This window comes from Arachis hypogaea, chromosome 18 (assembly GCF_003086295.3).
Source record: "Arachis hypogaea cultivar Tifrunner chromosome 18, arahy.Tifrunner.gnm2.J5K5, whole genome shotgun sequence".
Lineage (NCBI taxonomy): Eukaryota > Viridiplantae > Streptophyta > Magnoliopsida > Fabales > Fabaceae > Arachis > Arachis hypogaea.
Window position 1 is genome coordinate 25,176,518 of NC_092053.1, and position 15,808 is coordinate 25,192,325.

Here is a 15,808-nt window from a genome sequence, read left to right on the forward strand (position 1 = left end):
CGAAGCTCTGTTGACCCTATGTCGTAAGTGTGACCGGGCACTGTGAAAGGCCCGGATGAGCTCGCCCCCGTAAATATTCACCAGTGAGGGTGATGGATATCGATCATGATTATGATCAAGTTTATGATGAGTATAACTCGAGTTGGGGATGCGCGACAGAGGGACAGTCCAATGGTTAGCTACCAGGACTTGTCGGGTTGGCTCTATAACCGACAGATGATATCATCAGCCACTAGGGACAGGCATGCATCATAAGCATACTACATGAATTGTTTGAGATTGCCTATTTGACTGCATATTACTTGCTAATTGTCTAAATGCCTTATCTGTTCCTATTTGTAAATCTCTTGTCTGATATAACTGTGTTTGCTATATTATACTCCTGGTGGTGGTTGGGAGGTCTGAAGGAATTGGAAAGGGAAGTATTAGTTATACTGAAGAATCTTTAGTCAGTTGCCACTTACGGTTTAGTTTGTTTATAAGCTTTGATATTATCTGGAGGAAGTTCTAGGATTGCCTTCGGCTTTCCTCTATTATTATGTATTATATATGTGGAAGCTGTTACCGTGCTGGGGACCTCTGGTTCTCACCCATGCGGATTTTGTGGTTTTCAGATGCAGGACGCGAGGCTTCTCGTTGAGGCATGCTGGAGACTTCTGGGTTAGCGAAGATCCTTTGTTCTCGGAACTCTGTTTTGGGTTATATATCTTGTTTAGATACTTTTATCTCCATTAAATAATACAAACTGTGATAACTCCTCTTATAGGAGGTTTTGGAGAATAGGTTTCTGTATTTGTGTCCCTTTGGATTTTCCTTGGGGTTTTCCTTATTTTATTATATGTATATATTGCTATGCTCGAACCGGTTATCTTCGCGGCCGGATTTTGAGTCTTGTTATTCCCGTTTTTTGACACTCTTTATATATATGATCTTGCGTTAGCTTATCCTTTGCTCATTACGTTATCGATCGGAGTGTTGCGCGTTCGAGTTACGGTTTTTGTTTACCCCTTTTTCTACAAAGGCTCCTAGTTATAATCAATTATTCATACTACTAAACGTACTAAATTTTGATTTTAGAGGTCGTAATACCTTGCCATCTCTGAATTATGACTTAAGCATAAGACTCTGTATGGTAGGGTGTTACATTATGGTATCAGAGCAGTTCGTTCCTGTAGAGCCTGAGGAATGGACTGACTATGCTTCTATGCATTCTCTGTATATGTGTCATGTGCTGTTAGTATATCTGCTTGATATAATTGGCATAAACATTCATGAGCATGCATTTGGGACTTTGAAGCACTAGACTTCCGATATTGAGACTGATCAACTTAATATCGATTGTTTGGTGTGTATAGGAACCAGATGGCGCCTCGTGGATGCGGTAGAGGCCGTGGGAGAGGTCATATGAATGCTCGTGCGCCAGGGATTAACCCTAATGACCCGGTGAATTTTATGACTGCGTTGGAGAACATGGCTGCTGCTATGCAAGCCACTGCTGAGGCTCTTGGTCAACAGATGAACAACCATGGTAATGACGGAGGTGGAGTTCAGGGCCCGATGACACTGGCGAACTTTTTGAAGGTTAATTCCCCGAAGTTCAAGGGAACTACTAGCCCGACTGAGGCCGATACATGGTTTCAGGCTATGGAACGAGCACTGCAAGCGCAGGTGGTACCTGAAGGGCAGCGTGTGGAGTTCGCTACCTATTTGCTCACTGGTGAAACGTCACATTGGTGGCAGGGTATCCGACGCCTCCTGCAGCAGGGTGATGATTATATCACCTGGGACGTCTTCCAAGAGGAGTTCTATAAGAAGTACTTTCCGACTTCTGCCAGGACAGCCAAGGAGCTTGAATTGTTGCAGCTGAAGCAGGGTACTATGTCCGTATCTGAGTATACTGACAAGTTTGAGGAGCTGTTCAGATTCTCTCGTATGTGTCAAGGGACTCCGGTGGAATATGAGGAATGGAAGTGTGTTAAGTACGAAGGAGGACTCCGGAGCGATATTTTCAGTTCAGTGGGACCAATGGAGATTAGGACTTTCTCCGAATTGGTGAACAAGTGTAGGGTTGCTGAGGAGTGTGTGAAGAGGGCAATGACTGAGAAAGGGAGTCACAAAGGATCATTTCCACAAAACCGAGGGAAGAGCTTTGCACCTAGAGGTCCGCCTTTCAAAAAGGGAGGTTCTTTTAGGAGGCCTAACAACAACTACTCCCAAGGGAAAAGGTTTGGGAAACAGCCTCAGAATGTAACACCCTAACCTTTAGCACGTTATGATCGTACCAAAAGTAAGGAGTTACTAACCTGTTTTCCTTATTTACTATTTAATATTGAGCCTTTAAGTCGATATCGCGTTTCAGTTTATAAGAAAATACCAGAAAATTATTTATAGTAATTAAAATCACACAATTATTAATAATAGTAAATGCCATACGAATGAATTCAATATAAAACTCAAATACAATACCTATCCCTCTGGATAAAATAAAACTTAAAGCAACAAGGGCGAGGGAACTCTATAAAAATAACAGAAATCACAAGTTAATCTACTAGTCGTCTGCATCTTCTAACTGAATCTTCGAACCTGTGTCACTGAAAGGGTGAAAGATTTTGGGGTGAGAACAAACCACACGTTCTCAGTAAGGAATGGAAATGCCGTAAAAGTAATGAATTTAATGCAAATAATTAACTTACTTAGTAAAACTATTTTGTTAACCTTTGGAAATACTTTTATTTCTACTTTAGATAAATAATACTTTTCTTTAAATTTCTAAACTCAAAACAAAACTTAAATATAAAACTAGTCACATTTTCTGTCTCTCAGCCACATAGTTGATCCTCAGTCAAAAGTCAACTCATAATCACTTTAATACACTCACAAACAAATAGTGCAAGCAAGAGATTCAATTCAAAGCACAAGCAAGTCACAACAAGACAAACAATACAATCACAAAGTAATAAAACAAGCAAGCGCAATCAAATGCAAATGTGCAAACAATATGATGCATGTCTATCCCTAACGCAGGCCATGAGCTCATGTGTCGGTTGCCTACCCGCTCCCGACATTACCCGGGCACAAGTCCCAGATATGGTTTTCCAGATGCATCAGTGTGCTTATAAGTCGTACGGCCAGGCCGCATCAGTGTGACTTTAAGTCGTACGGCTAGGCCGCATCAGTGTGACTTTCCAAATCAATAAGCGTACATCTGGAAAACAGTTCTCAGTGTGTGGGCGTCCCCACTTTACATTTGGCACTAAGGCCCAAACAATGTCACATCTGCTCTTCTGTGGCAGACACTTCATTAATTAATATATTCTTTAAATCCTTATTCTCTGCACTCCTGTGGCAGAGATTCCTTTTCTTAATAAACCGAGCTCAAATCTTTACTTAAAATAAAATCTCTCCTTAAAAGATTGGGTTTAAATCATTATATTTTTCTTAATAAATCAAACTTTAAAATAGAGTAAATCTTTTCTTAACTAAATATATTTTAAATAATTTAATTTTCTAAAACCAAATCTTTTAAAATAACTTTTCAAATAAAACCTCAGATTTTATAAAATTTCAGCAGCACTTCCCCTAAAACTCGGGGTTAGCCACCCTTTTTCGGGTCCCAACTGAACCATTTTCAACCTCTTTTCAATCGGGAAATCAAGTACATATTTATCAAATTCAGTCACATACACAACTCAAATTCATCATTCAGTCATTTCAAACAATCATAAATTATTTACAAATACCCACTAGACTTCCATGGCATTCATAGTTTAAAAACAGTTAATTTCAAAACAAAATCCCCTACCTCCGTACGAAATCAAAACAACAGAAGCTCCGGAGAAGCTTTCTGATCGAGCTGCTGAAGGAGAAAGCGTCAGAAATCGTCTGTACTTCCTAAAATTCCAGTTAGCCGAACTCAAGGGGCAGGAGAGCTACGTCACCGTTGACTTTCACCGATCAAAAGTGATGCCAATACGTAGAGGAGAAAGATACAAACACTTTTATCAGATTAGATTTTTTATTAAATTTACGGATCTCAAGAAATTAAAACCAGAAGCTCGAGTGTTCTATGGTTTCTCAATCTCTCTCCCTTACGGCTTTTCTCTTTTTCTTTTCTCTCAAGTTCCATTCGGTAAAGCATGAATGAAAGAAATGGGAGTGATTAAAGCTAATGGGAATGGATGGAAATTTGTGGTAGCTAAGGCATTTAGGTGTCATTAATCTTATATATATATATATATATATATATATATATATATATATATATATATATATATATATATTGCAAACAAGCCACGTTTACTTCTTCTTTTGTACACTTGGAACCTTGACCAAGTGAATGAGATAATGGGAAGAATATATAATGACATTCCATGATTAAAATAAATATTGGCTAGGTGTCAAGGTTAATAAATAAAAGAAAGCATGTGTTATTATTATATATATACATATGCATAGTAAATCAAGTTCCATTTCCTTTCTTTGGTTCCTTTGAAGGCTACGTTAGGTACCTTCCAAAAATAATAATAATAATAATAATAATAATAATAATAATAAATTTTGTCTAATCAAAAATAATTTTTTTTATAGATAATTTAAATTTAATAAGATAAGTAATAATTAAATTAAACTTTAATAATGATAAAATTTTATTTAATTATTTTGTTGAAAATAATTTTCTTAAAAAATACATCTCAATATAATACAATAATTTGTAAATAGTTAATTATTTAATTTATAAAAATTTGGGGTCTTACACAGAATGATCAAGCTTGTACTAGATGTGGAAGTCACCATCCGGGAGTACCATGCAAGGCCGGATGGGGTTTGTGCTACAATTGTGGAAAGGCGGGGCATAAAGCCGCAAGTTGTCCAGAGAAGCAAAAGCAAGGTGCTGGGAAAGCACAACAGACTGGTCGGGTGTTCACCACCTCAGCTGTGGGTGCAGAGGGATCCGAGACACTCATTCGAGGTAACTGTGAAATGGCTGGTCAAACTTTAAACGCTTTATTTGATTCGGGAGCATCACATTCATTCATTGCATTTGAGAAAGCCCATGAGTTAGGATTGAAGATCATAACCTTAGGTTATGACTTAAAAGTGTATAATACTATCCATGAAGCCATGGTAACTAGGCTAGGATGCCCGAAAGTTTCGTTTAGGTTCAAGCAGCGTGATTTTGTCCATAATTTAATCTGCTTACCGATGATCGGTCTTGACCTTATCTTGGGATTGGACTGGTTATTCGAGAACCATGTCCTGCTTGATTGTTCTACAAAGTCGGTGTACTTTATGCCGGAAAATACAGAAGGGCCGGTCGTGGTGAATAATTATTACTTGAATTCGATGATGGTGAACTGTTCTGGATTCGAATGTCAGGGTATCCTGTTGTTAACCGCTGGTGTTTCGGGTGATGATCAAAGGTTGGATCAGATTCCGGTAGTGTGTGAGTTTCCGGAAGTGTTTCCCGATGATATTGAGGAATTTCCACCTAACCGAGAGGTCAAGTTTGCTATTGAGTTGGTGCCTGGGACCAATCTCAAGTGCTCCTTATAGGATGTCACCGTTAGAGATGGCCGAGCTAAAGTCTCAGTTAGAGGAATTATTGGGTAAGAACTTTATTCGACCAAGTGTATCCCCGTGGGGTGCTCCAGTGTTATTGGTAAAGAAGAAAGATGGAAGTATGCGACTCTGTGTGGATTACAGGCAGCTGAACAAGGTCACCATAAAGAATAAGTACCCATTGCCGAGGATTGATGATCTCATGGATCAGTTACAAGGAGCTGGGGTTTTCTCTAAGATCGATTTGCGATCCGGTTATCACCAGATAAGGGTGAGGGGTGAGGATATCCCTAAGACCGCTTTCAGGACTCGTTATGGTCATTACGAGTATACTGTAATGTCTTTTGGGTTGACGAACGCTCCTGCAGTGTTTATGGATTACATGAATAGAGTGTTCCGTCCGTTTTTGGATAAATTCGGTGTTGTCTTCATTGACGACATACTAATTTACTCCAAGACTGAAGAAGAGCATGCGGAACACTTGAGGACCGTGTTGCAAATTCTAAAGGAGAAGAAACTCTATGCAAAACTGTCTAAGTGTGAGTTTTGGAAGGATGAGGTGAAGTTTTTGGGTCACGTGGTGAGTAAGAAGGGAATAGCCGTAGATCCAACCAAGATAGAAGCTGTGATGGATTGGAGGCAACCAACCACAGTAACTGAGATAAGGAGTTTTCTGGGTCTAGCTGGCTATTACCGAAGGTTCATCAAGGGCTTTTCGCAATTAGCCTTGTCGTTGACAAAGTTAACTCGCAAAGACACTCCGTTTGTTTGGACTCCTGAGTGCGAGGAGAGCTTTCAGGCATTGAAGAAAAAGTTGACCACTGCACCTGTGTTAGTGTTACCTAAACCGAACGAACCATTTGAGGTGTACTATGATGCCTCACTAAAGGGTCTAGGATGCGTGCTGATGCAGCATCATAATGTGGTGGCGTATGCCTCACGACAGTTGAGACCTCACGAAGTTAGTTACCTTACGCACGATTTGGAACTCGCTGCGGTTGTGTTTTCCTTGAAGGTATGGAGGCATTATCTCTATGGGGTTAAGTTCCAAGTCTTCTCCGATCACAAGAGCTTGAAATATCTCTTTGATCAGAAAGAGCTTAATATGAGGCAAAGGAGGTGGATGGAATTATTGAAAGACTACAACTTTGAGTTGAATTACCATCCGGGAAAGGCAAATGTAGTGGCGGATGCGTTAAGTCGGAAGTCGTTATATGCGGCTTGGATGATGCTTCAAGAGGAGAAGTTGCTCAAGGGATTCGAGAGTCTAAAAATTGGTGTTCGAGAAGTATCCGGAACCTTGTGTTTGAGCCGATTAGAAATCTCGAGTGACTTTAAGTCCGAACTCTTAAAGGCTCATGAAAATGATGAATGGTTATGGAAGGTGTTACCGGCTATCGAGCAAGAAAAACAGTGGAGAGTGTCGGAAGAAAAAGATGGGTTATGGAGATTCAAGGGTAGGATCATTGTGCCGGATGTTGGTACTTTGAGGCAAGATATCTTAAAGGAGGCACACAAAAGCGGATTCTCCATTCACCCGGGAAGTACTAAGATGTACCATGATTTAAAGGCAATGTTTTGGTGGCCGGGTATGAAGAATGATGTGGTGGAATATGTTTCAAAGTGCTTAACTTGCCAAAAGGTAAAGATTGAACATCAAAGACCTTCTGGGATGTTGCAACCTTTAGAGGTTTCGCAATGGAAGTGGGAAAGTATTGCAATGGACTTTGTGTCGGGATTGCCAAGGACTAGGACTGGTTTTGATGCTATCTGGGTGATTGTGGACCGACTAATGAAGTCAACTCACTTTTTGCCCATTCGGATGACTTACACCCTTGAGGAGCTAGCACGGTTATACATAAAGGAGATTGTGAGACTTCATGGTGTACCTGCTACTATAATCTCTAATAGAGATCCTCGTTTCACTTCGAGGTTCTGGGGTGCATTTCAGAAAGCTTTTGGAACCCGATTAAGCTTGAGTACAGCTTACCATCCTCAGACAGATGGTCAATCCGAGAGGACGATCCAAACACTAGAGGATATGTTGAGAGCTTGTGTTTTGGACCAACCGGCGAGTTGGGATCGGTATATGCCGTTAGTGGAGTTTGCATACAATAATAGTTACCATGCGAGCATTGGAATAGCTCCGTATGAGGCATTGTATGGGAGAAAATGTCAATCTCCGCTATGTTGGTATGAAGCTGGAGAGAAGGGCTTGTTGGGGCCGGAAATGATAGCTGAGACCACTGAACAAGTTAAGAAAATCCGAGATAGGATGCTTACGGCGCAGAGTCGCCAGAAAAGTTATGTCGATCAAAGGCGGAAGCCCATGGAATTTGAGGAAGGAGATCATATTTTCCTGAAGGTTACTCCAACCACAGGAGTAGGTAGGGCGATTAAAGCAAAGAAGTTGAATCCTCGATACATTGGTCCATTTCAGATCCTGGGGAGGATTGGACCGGTGGCGTATCGAATGGCTCTACCACCTCATCTTTCGAACCTGCACGATGTGTTTCACGTGTCGCAGCTTTGGAAGTACACTCCTGATGCTAGCCGTGTGTTAGAACCTGAATTGGTTCAGTTAAGGGAAGATTTGACGCTTCCAGTGGCTCCAGTCAGAATCGATGACACTAGTATCAAACGGTTGCATGGAAAAGAGGTTTCATTAGTCAAAGTGGCTCGAAGTCGAGGCGGTGTTGAGGAACACACTTGGGAACTTGAGTCGGAGATGCGAACGGATTATCCGCACTTATTCTCAGGTAATTGAATTTGAATTTGAATTTTGTGGGCAAAATTCCCAATTAGGTGGGTAGAATGTAAGACCCGGTTAATTAACGGCTAATTCACCCATAAATGAGAATTTATTCTAGAAAGCCAAAGATGTTATTTTTATGGCTTAATATGATAGAGGAGATTGAGATGAGAATTTCGGTACCAATTTTATAGAAATCGGACCAAGATTGGACCGAACGGGCCAAACCGGGCCAACCGGACCCAAAGTGGGCCCTTGGCCCAACTAAACTAAACCAAAACCCTAGTTTTCAGCACTCTCTCTCCTCACAACACACTCAAACACGCTGAAAACTAATATGGAGGGGGGGAAGAACACTCTCTCAAGTTCTCTCCCTTGGTTGATCTTCAAACCACCATAACTTTTGATCTAGAGCTCCGTTTGCGGCCACGCGTTCACCGCGGAGAGCTCTATAAAACTCATACAATCAATCTTGAGGTAAGCCATGTTTTGCTCTTCGAATTTCCAGCCTTGATTTCGAGTTTCATGAGCAAAAATGTTGAGATTTTGGGCTCTTTGATGTTATAGGACCCAACTCTCTTGAAGGAGAAGGTTAATCTTGTCTCCTTGGACCTTGGGTGTGGTAAGATTCTCAACCCTAGTATAATTTGTTGTTCTATGATGTTTGGGTATTGAGATGTTGTAAATGGGTTTGATGATTGTGGCTTAGGTTGTGTATATGTGAATATTGGAGCTTGATTGGTGATTTTGGAAAGCTTGAAAAAGGATTTTTGGTGGTAAAAATCTGTTCTTGGAGGTGTTGAGACCTAGAGGACTTGTGGACAAGTGGTTTGGAAGTGTTCCGGTTGAGCTTGGAAAATCGGCTAAGGTATGGTTTCGGTTTCCCGTATCTAATATGTAATGTGGTAGGAAATACTTAGGCTAGAGGCCCTAAGATAGGCATTGAATTGTTGATGTTGTTGAATGGTTGAGATATATGATGTGATCATATATGTGATTATGAATATTGATGCCTTGATTGTGTGATATATGAGAAATGCATGTTGTGATATATGCTTGATGGATGATTGAGGTTGAATTGGTGGGTGGTACCATGTTGATGGTGAGTATGATAATGATTATGTATAATGATGGTTGATTGGAAATGGTATTATTGGAAATTGGGATGAGGAAGGATGTATGATATGATATTGTGTTTGTCCTTTAGCCATTTGATTGAGAAGTGTTAAAATGGTTGGATGTGGTTTTGAAAATTTTGGTAAAGTGTCAATGTGTGAGTTGAGGATGGCTTGTTGTTGATTTTGTACATTTTGAATGATTTCAAAGAAAAGGGTTGACATTGGCATGTTTTGATTGATTTTGAAAAGAGTTGAAAGTGGCTTGTTTTGAAAATGGCACTTTGTGGTTTTGTATGAAAACATGGTTTTTGGGCATACTTTGACGGGACATAACCTGGACTACGGATCTCTGATTTGTGCCAAATCTGTTTAGAAATGAAATTGGATCCGGGATGTCCATTCCGTTCGAAGAACGGGTGAAAAATGATTTAAAATAAGAGAGTTATGACCGTCGGAAGATTGGGGGTTGAATTTGTGAATTCTGCAGCTTTTAACTTAGAACATTTTTAGCAGAATAACCCTCCGCACGTAGGCGCACTTGGCGCGTGCGCGCCATTCTTCCAGGAAGCACCATCCACGCGTGCGCATGATGTGCGCGGGCGCGTCGATGCGCTGCGCCATATGCCCAGCTATTTTCCAGAGAGTTGTGCCAGAATTGTGCCAGTTTTGTGCCTGGGCGCAAGAGCACCCACGCGTACGCGTGGCTGACGCTTGCGCACCGTTTGGATATTTTTCAACCCGCGCGTTCGCGCGTATGACGCTTGCGCGTCGATGAGTTTTTGGCCATCCGCGCGTGCGCGTGGAGTGCGCATACGCGTGGCCCTGTTTTCATCCCAAAGTTGATTTTTGAGTTTTAAAAGCCAAATTTCATACTTCTAAGCCTCCGATCTCACCACTTATGTCTTGAATCATTATGATATGCCTAGCATGAGGAAAAGGGCTAGTGAATGTGGTAACTTGCGAGTGAAGCAAGGGAAAAATGAATGATCAAAGAGGATCAAAGATGATTATGTGAGATGCGGAGAATGGCGGTGGAAGTGCTTGTTGTGCCATGGGCCGAAAGGCCGTAATTGTTAATGAATTGGCTGGTTATGGATTTAACCGTGAGCCGGATGGCTAGATTATTGCCGTGTTACGGCGGAGCCATGATTATGGCCAAGTATAAATGCATATATGCTGTTGAATGAATTGTGAATGTTTGCACTTCCACCATCGGAGATGAGGGTTTCCCTGGGAGGAAGCAGTGGCTAGCCACCACGTGCTCCAGGTTGAGACTCGAAGCTCTGTTGACTCTATGTCGTAAGTGTGGCCGGGCACTGTGAAAGGCCCGGATGAGCTCGCCCCCGTAAATATTCACCAGTGAGGGTGATGGATATCGATCATGATTATGATCAAGTTTATGATGAGTATAACTCGAGTTGGGGATGCGCGACAGAGGGACAGTCCAATGGTTAGCTACCAGGACTTGTCGGGTTGGCTCTATAACCGACAGATGATATCATCAGCCACTAGGGACAGGCATGCATCATAAGCATACTACATGAATTGTTTGAGATTGCCTATTTGACTGCATATTACTTGCTAATTGTCTAAATGCCTTATCTGTTCCTATTTGTAAATCTCTTGTCTGATATAACTGTGTTTGCTATATTATACTCCTGGTGGTGGTTGGGAGGTCTGAAGGAATTGGAAAGGGAAGTATTAGTTATACTGAAGAATCTTTAGTCAGTTGCCACTTACGGTTTAGTTTGTTTATAAGCTTTGATATTATCTGGAGGAAGTTCTAGGATTGCCTTCGGCTTTCCTCTATTATTATGTATTATATATGTGGAAGCTGTTACCGTGCTGGGGACCTCTGGTTCTCACCCATGCGGATTTTGTGGTTTTCAGATGCAGGACGCGAGGCTTCTCGTTGAGGCATGCTGGAGACTTCTGGATTAGCGAAGATCCTTTGTTCTCGGGACTCTGTTTTGGGTTATATATCTTGTTTAGATACTTTTATCTCCATTAAATAATACAAACTGTGATGACTCCTCTTATAGGAGGTTTTGGAGAATAGGTTTCTGTATTTGTGTCCCTTTGGATTTTCCTTGGGGTTTTCCTTATTTTATTATATGTATATATTGCTATGCTCGAACCGGTTATCTTCGTGGCCGGATTTTGAGTCTTGTTATTCCCGTTTTTTGACACTCTTTATATATATGATCTTGCGTTAGCTTATCCTTTGCACATTACGTTATCGATCGGAGTGTTGCGCGTTCGAGTTACGGTTTTTGTTTACCCCTTTTTCTACAAAGACTCCTAGTTATAATCAATTATTCATACTACTAAACGTACTAAATTTTGGTTTTAGAGGTCGTAATACCTTGCCATCTCTGAATTATGACTTAAGCATAAGACTCTGTATGGTAGGATGTTACAAACTGTGGAACCCGAAAACCTTTCAACTTCAATTTTTATAAATTCGGAACTCCAATAAAAAATATAATCCGATAAAAGTGTTCGTATCTTTTTCTTTTATGTGTTGGCATCACTTTTGTTCGGTAAAAATTGATGGTGACGTATAGTTTCCCTTTTCTTTGAGTTCGGCCAATTGGAGTTCTAGGAAGTACAGGCGATTTCTGACGTTTTCTTCTTCAGCAGTTCAGTCAAAAAGCTTCTCTGGAATTTTCATTGACTTTGATTTCGTACGAAAGTGGGGAATTTATTTCAAAATTATCTGTTTTAATTTACGAATGCCATTAAAATTTAGTGAGCAACTGCAAATAATTCATAAATTTCTCGTTTGATTAACTGATGAAAATTGATAAAATTGAGATTGTTGGTGATTGTGAATATAATTGAATGTGATGAAATTGGTTGAATTGTGGTTGTGAATGGTGATTAATCTGTGGTTATTTATTAATTTGAATATGCTGAGTTGATTATTGAAAACCTGTTGTATGAGTAATTGATGAATTGAGTTTGGGTTATGGCTATGATTATGACTGGTTTTGTTGTTGTGAGTGATTAACTAGTGAGATTGATTTTAGTTTGATTTGTTGGTATTGAATTGAGATTTGAAAATGATTTCTGATAATATTGGAATTAGTTTGAGTTACTGGACACGATTAAAAAAAAGTTGAGAATGGTTCGGTTGGGACCCGAAAAGGGTGGTGAAGTTCAATTTTAAAGAGAGATGCTGTCCAATTTTTTAAAAATTATACAAAAAGTGATTTCATTTTTAAAATCTGATTTATAAGCTTATTTTGAGAAATTATTGATTTAATTTATTAATAATTATTGGTTTGACTTAATAACATAAGAATGATAAGATTTGAAAGGTCTGAATTTTATTAAAATAGAAAGTGGCTTAACTTCAAAGAAAACGTTTTAATTATTGAAAACTATTTGATTTCAATTTATTACAGAAAGTCTTATTTTCACTTGATTTATTAAGAAAGTAAAAGGTTTTACATTCAATTTTTTGAGAATAGATTTTGTTTCAAGTTATTATTTGAGTTCGGTTTGTTAAGAGAAAAAATGAAAGAGGAAAGAGAACACGGCACGTGTGACTATGAAATGAATAAAAGGTCACGAGAGGGTGACGGAAAGTAACTAGTTAGAGTACCAATGTGAGAATGTTAAGACGCGGGCTTTATGTGTGAATAATTGTGCGGGGATGCCCGTATATATGGAATGGCTTCCAGGAGAAAGTGGCACATGCTTCACCTGGAGAATCAACGCCTGCAAGTACTTGCAGAGGCTATGTTCGGCATACTTCAACTGGAGAATCAGCGCCTGCAAGAAGTAGAAACTTGCAGAGGTTATGCCGTTGAAATGCCTTATCTGACTTGCGAGTCGGATTGCATCGGGTGCGGGTCGAAATCGACAAATGAGCTCATTACCTGCGATAGGACTAGACATGCATCATCATTGTTTGCACATTTGCATTTGATTGTGTTTGGTTATATTGTCTCTCTGTGATTGTGCTGTTTGTCTTATTGCTATTTGTTTGTGTGTTGATCTGTTTCCTATGCTATTAGTTTATGTATTGAGGTGACTGAAAATTGAGGTTGTGATTGAGATTTGTCTTAAGTTCGGAAAATTTAAAGAAGGTAATTAATTATATAAAGTAATAGTAAAAAGTATTTTCAAAAGGTTTGATAAAAATATAATTTTATTGAGTAAAGTTAATTATTTGCATTTTATTTCATTACTCTTACGGCGTTTTCATTCCCTATTGAGAACGCGTAGTTTGTTCTCACCCCGAAATCTTTCACCCTTTCAGTAACACAGGTTCGAAGACTCAGTTTGAAGCTGCGGGCGATTATTAGTCTTATTTGAGTTAAGTTTATGTATTGAGTCGCTTTCCTAGGATTCTCTCGCCTTTATTAGTTAAGATTTTATTTTATACAGAGGGATAGAAGTTGTATCTGAGTTTCATTTGAATTCTTTTGTATGATATTTATTAGTATTAATAACTATGTGACTAGTATTGCTTGGAGATCTTTGATATATGATTTTAATTAATAGAAACAAAATTTTTCGGTTTTTTTCTAAAAATTGAAACGCGAAATCGAAATAAAGGTTCAATATTAAATAGTAAATACGGAAAATAGGTCAATAATACCTTACTTTTAATACAATTATAACGAATTAAAAGTTAGAGTATTACACAGGCACTTCTCTAATGAATGTCGGTTTGCCCCTACTAACGGGATTATATTTATGGGTTGAAAGAGGGAGAGTTAATACTTAATAGGTTACAAAGAAAAATTGTTATTCTTTGTTGTTGTTGGAGAGAGAGACTGAAAGAGAGAGTGGGAGTTTGTTTGTTTATGCCATTCTTCACTTTACTATTTTCTTCGTTTATTCCATGGTATCATCCAATTTGATTTTTATTGTTTTTGTGCTCTTTTTATGTTTCTTTTGCGTTTTTTCTGTAACTAATGAAGTTCAAATTCTTTGATTTTTTTAAGATTTTGTTTAAATTTTTTTTAGGCTAAAATTTTTAGTTATATTTTATTTTCTTATTTTTGTCTCATTCCATCTTTATAAATTGGGATTTAAAATTTTGATTAGATAAAAATAACTGAAAAAAAGGAGAGTATTCAAAAAAAAAAAAGAAATTTGGTTACATTATTAATACCAACAAGTTACATAGGATTAAAAATTAACGACATTTTTTATAGACTAACGTTTGGTTAAAAATCTCAAATAGATATAATTTTTTATGATTATTACAAAATTTATTTAAATTAGTTATGTCATCGTAGTTAATATCATCAGCGCCTCAATCTTTTCATAATCAAAACTGACTATTTACTTTTTAGATAAATTATCAATTTTTACTACCTTGTTTAGAAAATCTAAAGAGAACATTAATCTATTCTATTGTGGGCCATACTAATATGGAAATGGATTCTTTCAATTGTTAAAAAAATTGAGGGTATAAAGTGTGATCTCTAACTCTTCATTGTTCTTTCTCTCATATTTATTCTTGGTCCCACTTACAAAATTAATGGTGAGAGATTACACTTTACTCTCTTAATTGTTAAAAAAAAAATTGAGAGGATCCATTCCCTACTAATATGGTATTTCCAAAATACACTTGTTTTCTCATAATCTCACCTAACTTAAAACTCTATTTTTATTTTATGACCCAAAAAAAAAAAAACTCTACTTTATTCTTTTTTTATATATTTTTCAAAAACTATAATTGGAAACGAATAAGTTTGTTGATTTGTCTTTCTCAAATATGGAGATCATTTGTTAGGAATATATTGCTTATTATTAGTTTGATTTGAATGTCAACAATATTTGGGGGGTTGAGTGTGGATTATATCATAAATAGTATTGGAAACATTTCAAGTGTATCTGGGAGTATCGGTGCATCAATTGTTTTAACCGTTGATTTCAATTAATATATATTATATATATTTTTTATAATTCAGATTAACGGTTAAAACAACTGGAGCACCGATACTCCTAGTGTACTTGAAATGTTTCCAATAGTATTATACGTTATTTAATATGTTGGATTTGATTTGACATATGAAGTATGGATACTTCGCTAAATTATCGTATCTGTAATGTCATATTCGCGTGTCAGATATATTTTGAACACGACATTCATTGACACTCGTCTGTCACATATTTCTGTTATATCCAATTGTGTCTTAATAAAAAATAAAAAATTTTACTCTGAATATGCTTAAATACACTTAAATTATGTGTCAGTGTGTCTAACTTTATTCTTAACATATATTTTTAAAATAAATTTAGAAATAGTATGTATTATTTATTAAAACAAAAAATATTTTAATTATTTTATATAATTAAAATAATATATTAAAAATAATAAAAAATTAATTTATATTTTAATATTAATAAAATA

The 15,808-nt window shown here is 37.9% G+C and overlaps 1 long non-coding RNA gene across 1 annotated transcript; it reads right to left on the minus strand.

The window, feature by feature from the left end:
• Positions 1 to 2,418: 2,418 nt before the first annotated feature.
• Positions 2,419 to 4,202, minus strand: LOC140181590 (uncharacterized). The gene is made up of 2 exons (XR_011876477.1): positions 3,803 to 4,202; positions 2,419 to 2,591 (listed from the first exon to the last, which is right to left on the minus strand). It is a non-coding gene; the product is annotated as an uncharacterized lncRNA (long non-coding RNA).
• Positions 4,203 to 15,808: the final 11,606 nt, after the last annotated feature.